Consider the following 10,669-nt stretch of genomic DNA (forward strand, 5'->3'; position numbering starts at 1 on the left):
AAGAACAATTTACATGTTACTCAAAAATATACCTATAAAGAGAAAAATCAGAAAAACTGACAATTTGGAAGTGGTCTCTTAATTTTTGTCAGAGCTGTATAGTAAGAATCACTGCCTCCTTTGAAGCCTTTCCACAGGGACACGTCGATGGGCGTGTGGAATGATGCACCACTGTGTCTATGTGCTGTTAATGCTGCAATCAGATTTTGACAGCAGCATTTAACAGGTTAACAATCGTAGGCAGCATTTTGCTCCACCCTCACTTGTTAGAGGCAGGACTTGGCTGTAACTCATAGCCATCATCTGCCGGGTATGGGGCAAGCTCACCATGAGCACTCTCCATACACCCGCTACCGACTTGTGCTGTACATGTCTGACGGATAATGGTAATGAGTTAATACCAATTTCATATACACATGACATCTCTATGAAGGGTACTTCTGTCTTCATAAATTATACCCACTTAATTACTATATCTATAAATAATGACAAGACAACTTCCATTGGACGAATGGCCACAGCTTTATTTAACAAGTATATATATATATCTTTCCCACGGCTCAACATGCCGCCCCTTTAATTAAAACCATAACTGATATATATATATACATTCCAAACACCACAAACCAAACACCGATAGGTCCGTCCCAGAAGCAACCAATTCTTCCTATCCCCTGGCCGTATCCTAAAACCAGCCCAAGGGACCACCTCGGCCGTGACCAAAACCGACCCGAGGTGTGAGAGGTATTAACGTTCCATCGTTAAATACCCCTCCCCCGAACCTGCAGGACCTACGCCCACAAGTTCCCAATTTCTTACGAAGCCACTACCCCTGAGTGACTTCCTACCACCAACCGAGTATCGGTACTCCCAGCCTCTGACAACGGACCTATTTCCCCGCCACCGACCGGCCACGTGACCCCTTACATGGCCCGGGCCCTCCACACCCCCACTGCGTGCTCCAAACCTTCCCGCAAACCGAGCATCCACAGATCCAAACCAATATCAGTGAGATGAACTCCATCCTGCCGCAAATATTGATCCGACGACTCCTCATTACCATCACAAGGAGGAGATCTCCATAAATTGTTATTGCAGGCTGAAGCGAAATTAATAATTAAATATGGAGCGCAGGGCAACTTGGGTCTGAATGACCGCAACGACATGACAGTCTTTTTATGAATGAAAATAGTATTGCCTGTATGATTTTTTTTTTTGCAGTAACAGTAAGAATGCCCATTTATAGGGGTTATAAAAATATTAGATTATATATAAGGATTTGACCAAACATCTTGCATCATATGATTGTAAAATAACCGTACTTCTCACTGTATTTTTTACTGTATTTTTTACTGTATAACAGTTTATATTACATTAATTGTTCCTCTTACCTCTGAAATGTTATCTCTGGTTTATCCATTTGGATTTTAGTATTATATTGTGTGCCGCACATACACATTGTGTTGTTTTTAATTGTTTTTGTAAAACATTCCATATTTCTGTTTGTGCGGTGATGTTATATGGATGCTGGCTCCTATTTAAGGAGAGCTACACTGCACTCACATGTGGACCCGTGGAAGCCTAATTACAGGCGAAACGGCCGTCGTCCCCTGTGAGGAGTCGGCATGCAGGTCTCCTCTCGCTAATGATTTTATCCTGCACTGAAATTTTGAAATAAAGAACTTCGGACACAACAACGGTAATTGCGGTCAATTTCTACTGCTACATATTGAATGGGACACTTACTTTTGTGACCAGCACGTTGCTCCCAGATTATATACTCTGCTGGTGATATATGTGCATACAAGTGTGTTTCCAAACGGTAATAGAAGCATACAAGTGGTGCAGGGGTAATTTTTTCCTTGTTCGTTTGCACTTATATATATAGATACTGCAATACCACTGTTGCAGTATAAAGTGAAAATCTGTCTCCCATGGAGCTCAGACTACAGATGAGCTCCAAAGAGTACTGAGATAAGTGTCAGGGTTCAACAGTAGACGTCAAACTGTCATAACCCATTGGTTCCCATGATCGCATCAAGGTTTAGGGGTTGACTAATAGCCTGCATCAGTCACACACAGAGCTCAGAACCTGGGTGCCCTCCACACATGCAGACCCCTTACCAGGATGGTAATTTACATATTAATGTTGAAAGGGGATAACAAATAGGGTTTTGACATGCATCTTGGCAAATAATGTTGCATGTAGCCTGGCCTTGAATTGGTATAGCTAATCATGTTTGTTTTTTGACAATAATGAGGCCTGAGCTACAGTGACTTTTGTAATCCTACTGGTTCGACTTTAGCTATGGCTGCCATCCAAAGTAATACATTGAGTTGTATGCATTTGGTTGCAATACAGCTGCCATTTAGTTAAAATCAGTTAGCAATTAGTGCTGAGTGGGCCCGGACTGTAAATGTCCGGATTCATGCGGTTTCAGCACTATTTCCGGGCCCGACCCGGGCGCGGGATTCCGGCTGCACAATACGGAATCGGCAATTAACAAAAATGAAAAAAAAACAATAAATAAATTAGCGTTTCATACTTACCGAGACTCTGTCATGGCGGCACACTGCTTCCGGGTTGCGCTTTCACATCCTGTGCTATGCACGCAATCACACAGCTTTCGTGTTTTCCCCGCCAACCGGCCGTCCTCTCAGCGGTGATTGGTTGCAGGCTGACGCGCCCCCCAGCCTGTGACAGTCTCTGCCGCAGTCATCGCTTATCGCGGCTCAGTAATAGGCTGCACTCAGAGCGGACAGTCTTCTCTATAGCTGCTCGCTCTGACATGTAGCAGTGATGTATGTGTCACCGTGGGACTTCTCCTGTGGATTACGTCAGAGCTGCAGGGTGTTTGGGCTTAATAAAGAGGTGAAGCAGGGTGTGTTTTGTACTTTATTCCAAATAAAGGATTGTTCTGTGTCTGTGTTTATTTACTGTCATTTACAGGTTTGTGTGATGCAGGTATCTGATAGACGCCTGTGCCATCACACAAAGCTAAGGTTTAGCAGCAGCCGTGCGCCGCGATTAACCCCTGCTATTACCCCGACTGGCACCGCATCACACCAGCGGGAAGAGCCGGTATCGCACACCGGCATGGTCACATCTAATAGATGCGGCAATACCGGGCGGCTGCGGGCTGAGGATATACCAGCCCTCAGCCGGCGTTATCATGGCTGGGGATGAAAATTAGGGGGGACCGCATGTCGTTTTTTTTTTATTATTTATTTAAAAAAAAAAGCAAGCTTTTTTCTACGCCGCAGTCACACTTGTGAGGAACTCCCACGAGTCTGACATCGCAGAACAGCTGCAAACTTCTGACAGGAGCGTGCATGTGTTTCTAGGTACATGCACGCTCATGTTCAGACAGCAGCAGGCTGTGCCGGGTGATGTCAGACCCGCACGAGTCTGACAGCGCTTCGACGGCACTGCTGCACACTTCAGACAAGAGCGTGCATGTGTTTCTAGGTACATGCACGCTCGTGTTCAGACAGCAGCAGGCTGTGCCGGGTGATGTGAGACCCGAACGAGTCTAACAGCGCATCACCGGCACTGCTGCACATTTCTGACAGGAGCGTGCATGTGTTTCTAGGTACATGCACGCTCATGTTCAGACAGCAGCAGGCTGTGCCGGGTGATGTCAGACCCGCACGAAAATTGCATCCCTTGGCCCCCAAAAGTAAAAAAAAATTAAAAAAATACTGCCACAGGTGGAAAATTGTTGTTGAAAGCTGGTGCAGGCGATTTCAGCACCAAATGTGCACCTCCTGGCAAGAAACCACGGCAAAAATCGCGGAAAAATAACCACGGTAAAAACCGCGGCAAAAACCGCTGCATAAAAAATGCGTTTTTTTGCCAGGAGGTGTAGATTGGATGCAGGAATATGGTGTAAAAATCACAGCATAAAATTTGCATCCCTTGGCCCCCAAAAATAAAAAAAAAATTCTGCCACAGGTGGAAATTTGGTGCTGAAAGCTGGTGCAGGCGATTTCAGCACCAAATGTGCACCTCCTGGCAAGAAACCTCGGAAAAATGACGTCGGAGCTGCAGGGTGTTTGGGGTTAATAAAGAGGTGAAGCAGGGCGTGTTTTGTACTTTATTCAAAATAAAGGATTGTTCTCTGTGTCTGTGTTTATTTACTGTCACTTACAGGTTTATGTGATGCAGGTATCTGATAGACGGCTGTACCATCACACTAACCGTGGGTTTAGCAGCAGCCATGCGCCGCTGCTAATCCTGCTATTACCCCAACTGGCACCGTATCACGCCAGCGGGAAGAGCCAGTAGCGCACACCAGTATGGTCACATCTAACAGATGCGGCAGTACCGGGCGGCTGCGGGCTGAGGATATACCAGCCCTCAGCTGGCGTTATCTCAGCTGGAGATGAAGATTAGGGGGGGGCCGCACGTCGTTTTATTTTTTGTTTTTTTTTTTACTTTCACCGGAATCACGCATGCGAGGGCCTCACGCGAGTCTGCCATGGCAGCACCCGGCAAAGCTTCGCACGTGTGACTCTGGGCACTGTATACACAGCACAGATACAGCGCGACGGCTGGGGCTGCAGCCACGCGCTATAACTGTGCTGCTGAGTGTTTACCACCGTGAACTGAACTGACCGACAGTGCACTGCTTTCCCCGCCCACCGGCCGTCCTGGCGCCTGTGATTAGTTGCAGTTAGCTGACACGCTGACACTCAGGATGTGGGCGTGTCTAGCTGCAATCAACATGCGCCGGTGGGCGGGGAAAACAATGAATATTGAATTGTCGGCTCCGGAAGGTAACAGCGTGACCCGGAAGGAGTGTGCCGCCATGACAGCGCCTTGATGAGTATGCCGCGCTCGCTCCTAGCCCCCTAGCCCTTCCACAAATGTTTTTAACCTCCGGATTCCGGTCCCCATTGACTTATATGGGCACCGGATTCCGGAGCGGATTGGACATATTTTTAAGTCTGTTAATGATCCGCCGGCCCCGGATTATTGGCATCCCGCTCAACTCTATCAGCAATATAAAAAGTGTGGCCCAGGCCTAAACTGCAATACATGTAGATGAGGGTTTAAAAACTAAATTCTGCATAAAAATGCATGGCAACATTTTAGTACAATCTTGAAAGAATTGTCCAACATAGGAAAAAATATTTTAGGCTTGGATGTGCTAGAAAATGAAACATTTTCCCAGGCCTGCTGTATTAAAAAGTCAGAGAGATACTGCGGATGCATCCATAGACAGGGCCGTATTTGCCACTAGGCACCCGTGGTCCCGTGCCTAGGGCGGCACGTTGCGGGGGGCGGCACTTTCTGGCAGCAAAAAAAAAATATATATATACATTTTTTTTTTTTTTTTTTTACATCCCCGCCCCCCGTCCCTCCCTCCGTTACACTCGGCTGTGTTCGGGGGGGGGGGGGGGGGTTGAGAGGGAGGAGAGGCGCACTTCTGTCTATTTAAAAACATGGCGGGCGCCAGGCATGGTGAGCTGATTAACCCCAGAAGTTCCATCGCCTGCACTTCCGGGGTCAGAGGCGCGCGGGCGCGACAATCAGCTCACTGCCCCGTGCTGCAGCGTCCAATGCTGCAGACGACACACGCCGCGGAGGAGGACGCGTCTGAAGCTGGAGCCAGCCAGAAGAGGAGCCAGCCAGAGCAGGGCGGCGGGCACCGGAGCAGGTAAGGCAGAGGCAGAGCCTAGAATGTATGGGCTCCTTACAGGTTAGTTGATGATCGTTGCGATGCCTCTTTTTGTCCACTATAATCATGCAAGGGGAGGCTGGGGGGAAAGAGGCTGAGGCTGGGGGAGGCTGGGAAGAGAGAGAGGCTGGGCAGAGAAAGAGGCTGAGGCTGGGGGGGAGGCTGGGAAGAGAGAGAGAGGCTGAGGCTGGGAAGAGAGAGAGGCTTAGGCTGGGGGGAGGCTGGAAGAGAGAGAGGCTTAGGCTGGGAAGAGAGGCTGAGGCTGGGGGGAGAGAGGCTGAGGCTGGGGGAGAGGGAGGCTGGGGGGAAAGAGAGGCTGAGGCTGGGGGGAGAGAGGCTGAGGCTGGGGGGAGAGAGGCTGAGGCTGAGGGGAGAGAGAGGCTGAAGCTGGGGGGAGGCTGGGAAGAGAGGCTGAGGCTGGGGGGAGAGAGGCTGAGGCTGGGGGAGAGGGAGGCTGGGGGGAGAGAGAGGCTGAGGCTGGGGGGAGAGAGGCTGAGGCTGGGGGGGAGGCTGGGGGGAGAGAGAGGCTAAGGCTGGGGGGGAGGCTGGGGGGAGAGAGAGGCTGGGGGGAGAGAGGCTGAGGCTGAGGGGAGAGAGAGGTTGAAGCTGGGGGAGAGGCTGGGGGGAGAGAGAGGCTGAGAGGAGAGAGGCTGATGCTGGGGGAGGCTGGGGGAAGAGGGAGGCTGGGGGGGAGGCTGGGGGGAGAGAGAGGCTGAGGCTGGGGGGGAGGCTGGGGGAGAGAGAGGCTGAGGCTGGGGGGAGAGAGAGGCTGAGGCTGGGGGGAGGCTGGGGGGAGAGAGAGGCTGAGGCTGGGGGGGAGGCTGGGGAGAGAGAGAGAGGCTGAGGCTGGGGAGGAGAGAGGCAGATGCTGGGGGAGGCTGGGAGGAGAGAGACTGATTCTGGGGAGGCTGATGCTGAGGGAGGCTGATGCTGAGGGAGGCTGATGCTGGGGGAGGCTGGGAGGGGGAGGGGGAGGGTTGGAGGAGGAAAGCTGATGCTGAGGGAGACTTGGAGGAGGGAGGCTGATGCTGGGGGAGGCTGGGAGGAGGGAGGCTAATGCTGGGGGAGGCTAGGAGGAGGGAGGCTGATGCTGGGGGAGGCTGGGAGGAGGGAGGCTGATGCTGGGTGAGGCTGGGAGGAGGGAGGCTGATGCTGGGGGAGGTTGGGAGGAGGGAGGCTGATGCTGAGGGAGGCTGGGAGGAGGGAGACTGAGGCTGGGGGAGGCTGGGAGAGGGAGGCTGAGGCAGGGGGAGGCTGATGCTGGGGGAGGCTGGGAGGAGGGAGGCTGATGCTGGGGGAGGCTGGGAGGGGGAGGGGGAGGCTTGGAGGAGGGGGGCTGATGCTGGGGGAGGCTAGGAGGAGGGAGGCTGATGCTGGGAGGAGGGAGGCTGATGCTGAGGGAGGCTGGGAGGAGGGAGGCTGATGCTGGGGGAGGCTGGGAGGAGGGAGGCTGAGGCTGGGGGAGGCTGATGCTGGGGGAGGCTGGGAGGAGGGAGGCTGATGCTGGGGGAGGCTGGGAGGGGGAGGGGGAGGCTTGGAGGAGGGAGGCTGATGCTGGGGGAGGCTAGGAGGAGGGAGGCTGATGCTGGGAGGAGGGAGGCTGATGCTGGGGGAGGCTAGGAGGAGGGAGGCTGATGCTGGGAGGAGGGAGGCTGATGCTGAGGGAGGCTAGGAGGAGGGAGGCTAATGCTGGGGGAGGCTAGGAGGAGGGAGGCTGATGCTGGGGGAGGCTGGGAGGAGGGAGGCTGATGCTGGGGGAGGCTGGGAGGAGGGAGGCTGATGCTGGGGGAGGTTGGGAGGAGGGAGGCTGATGCTGAGGGAGGCTGGGAGGAGGGAGGCTGAGGCTGGGGGAGGCTGGGAGGAGGGAGGCTGAGGCAGGGGGAGGCTGATGCTGGGGGAGGCTGGGAGGAGGGAGGCTGATGCTGGGGGAGGCTGGGAGGAGGGAGGCTGATGCTGGGGGAGGCTGGGAGGAGGGAGGCTGAGGCTGGGGGAGGCTGGGAGGAGGGAGGCTGATGCTGGGGGAGGCTGGGAGGGGGAGGCTTGGAGGAGGGAGGCTGATGCTTGGGGAGGCTAGGAGGAGGGAGGCTGATGCTGGGAGGAGGGAGGCTGATGCTGGGGGAGGCTAGGAGGAGGGAGGCTGATGCTGGGAGGAGGGAGGCTGATGCTGGGGGAGGCTAGGAGGAGGGAGGCTAATGCTGGGGGAGGCTAGGAGGAGGGAGGCTGATGCTGGGGGAGGTTGGGAGGAGGGAGTTTGATGCTGAGGGAGGCTGGGAGGAGGGAGGCTGAGGCTGGGGGAGGCTGGGAGGAGGGAGGCTGAGGCAGGGGGAGGCTGATGCTGGGGGAGGCTGGGAGGAGGGAGGCTGATGCTGGGGGAGGCTGGGAGGGGGAGGGGGGAGGCTTGGAGGCGGGGGGCTGATGCTGGGGGAGGCTAGGAGGAGGGAGGCTGATGCTGGGAGGAGGGAGGCTGATGCTGAGGGAGGCTGGGAGGAGGGAGGCTGATGCTGGGGGAGGCTGGGAGGAGGGAGACAGGCTGGGGGAGGTTGATGCTGGGGGAGGCTGGGAGGAGGGAGGCTGATGCTGGGGGAGGCTGGGAGGGGGGGGGAGGCTTGGAGGAGGGAGGTTGATGCTGGGGGAGGCTAGGAGGAGGGAGGCTGATGCTGGGAGGAGGGAGGCTGATGCTGGGGGAGGCTAGGAGGAGGGAGGCTGATGCTGGGAGGAGGGAGGCTGATGCTGGGGGAGGCTAGGAGGAGGGAGGCTGATGCTGGGAGGAGGGAGGTTGATGCTGGGGGAGGCTGGGAGGAGGGAGGCTGATGCTGAGGGAGGCTGATGCTGAGGGAGGCTGATGCTGGGGGAGGCTGGGAGGAGGGAGGCTGATGCTGGGGGAGGCTGGGAGGAGGGAGGCTGATGCTGGGGGAGGCTGGGAAGAGGGAGGCTGATGCTGGGGGAGCTGGGAAGAGGGAGGCTGATGCTGGAGGAGGCTCATGCTGGGGGAGGCTCATGCTGGGGGAGGCTGGGAGGAGAGAGGCTGATGCTGTAGGAGGCTCATGCTGGGGGAAGATGGGAGGAGAGAGGCTGATGCTGGGGTAAGCTGGGAGCAGGGAGGCTGATGCTGAGGGAGGCTGGGGGGACAATGGCTGATGCTGAGGGAGGCTGAGGGAGGAGGGAGGCTGAGGGAGGAGGGCGGCTGATGCTGGGAGGGGGGAGGCTGATGCTGGGGGGGCTGGGAGGAGGGAGGCTGATGCTGAGGGAGGCTGGGAGGAGGGAGGCTGATGCTGTGGGAGGCTGATGCTGAGGGAGCCTGATGCTGGGGGAGGCTGGGAGGAGAGAGGCTGATGCTGGGGGAGGCTGGGAGGGGGAGGAGGGAGGCAGATGCTCTGGGAGGCTGATGCTGGGGGAGGCTTGGAGGAGGGGGGCTGGGAGGAGGGAGGCTGATGCTGGGGGAGGCTGGGAGGAGGGAGGCTGATGCTGCGGGAGGCTGGGAAGAGGGAGGCTGATGCTGGGGGGAAGCTGGGAGCAGGGAGGCTGGTGCTGGGGGAGGCTGGGAGGAGAGAGGCTGATGCTGGAGGAGGCTCATGCTGGGGGAGGCTGGGAGGAGGGAGGCTGAGGCTGGGGGAGGCTGGGAGGAGGGAGGCTGAGGCTGGGGGAGGCTGATGCTGGGGGAGGCTGGGAGGAGGGAGGCTGATGCTGGGGGAGGCTAGGAGGAGGGAGGCTGATGCTGGGAGGAGGGAGGCTGATGCTGGGGGAGGCTAGGAGGAGGGAGGCTGATGCTGGGAGGAGGGAGGTTGATGCTGGGGGAGGCTGGGAGGAGGGAGGCTGATGCTGAGGGAGGCTGATGCTGAGGGAGGCTGATGCTGGGGGAGGCTGGGAGGAGGGAGGCTGATGCTGGGGGAGCCTGGGAGGAGGGAGGCTGATGCTGGGGGAGGCTGGGAAGAGGGAGGCTGATGCTGGGGGAGGCTAGGAGGAGGGAGGCTGATGCTGGGAGGAGGGAGGTTGATGCTGGGGGAGGCTGGGAGGAGGGAGGCTGATGCTGAGGGAGGCTGATGCTGAGGGAGGCTGATGCTGGGGGAGGCTGGGAGGAGGGAGGCTGATGCTGGGGGAGCCTGGGAGGAGGGAGGCTGATGCTGGGGGAGGCTGGGAAGAGGGAGGCTGATGCTGGGGGAGGCTGGGAAGAGGGAGGCTGATGCTGGAGGAGGCTCATGCTGGGGGAGGCTGGGAGGAGAGAGGCTGATGCTGGAGGAGGCTCATGCTGGGGGAAGATGGGAGGAGAGAGGCTGATGCTAGGGTAAGCTGGGAGCAGGGACGCTGATGCTGAGGGAGGCTGGGGGGACAGAGGCTGATGCTGAGGGAGGCTGAGGGAGGAGGGAGGCTGAGGGAGGAGGGCGGCTGATGCTGGGAGGAGGGAGGCTGATGCTGGGGGAGGCTGGGAGGAGGGAGGCTGATGCTGAGGGAGGCTGGGAGGAGGGAGGCTGATGCTGTGGGAGGCTGATGCTGAGGGAGGCTGATGCTGGGGGAGGCTGGGAGGAGAGAGGCTGATGCTGGGCGAGGCTGGGAGGGGGAGGAGGGAGGCTGATGCTCTGGGAGGCTGATGCTGGGGGAGGCTTGGAGGAGGGGGGCTGGGAGGAGGGAGGCTGATGCTGGGGGAGGCTGGGAGGAGGGAGGCTGATGCTGGGGGAGGCTGGGAGGAGGGAGGCTGATGCTGGGGGAGGCTGGGAAGAGGGAGGCTGATGCTGGGGGGAAGCTGGGAGCAGGGAGGCTGATGCTGGGGGAGGCTGGGAGGAGAGAGGCTGATGCTGGAGGAGGCTCATGCTGGGGGAGGCTGGGAGAAGGCTGATGCTGGAGGAGGCTCATGCTGGGGGAGGATGGGAGGAGAGAGGCTGATGCTGGGGTAAGCTGGGAGCAGGGAGGCTGATGCTGAGGGAGGCTGGGGGGAGAGAGGCTGATGCTGGGGGAGGCTGGGGGGAGAAAGGCTGATGCTGGGGGAGAGG

Source organism: Anomaloglossus baeobatrachus, chromosome 1 (assembly GCF_048569485.1).
Source record: "Anomaloglossus baeobatrachus isolate aAnoBae1 chromosome 1, aAnoBae1.hap1, whole genome shotgun sequence".
In the NCBI taxonomy this organism is placed as follows: Eukaryota; Metazoa; Chordata; class Amphibia; order Anura; family Aromobatidae; genus Anomaloglossus; species Anomaloglossus baeobatrachus.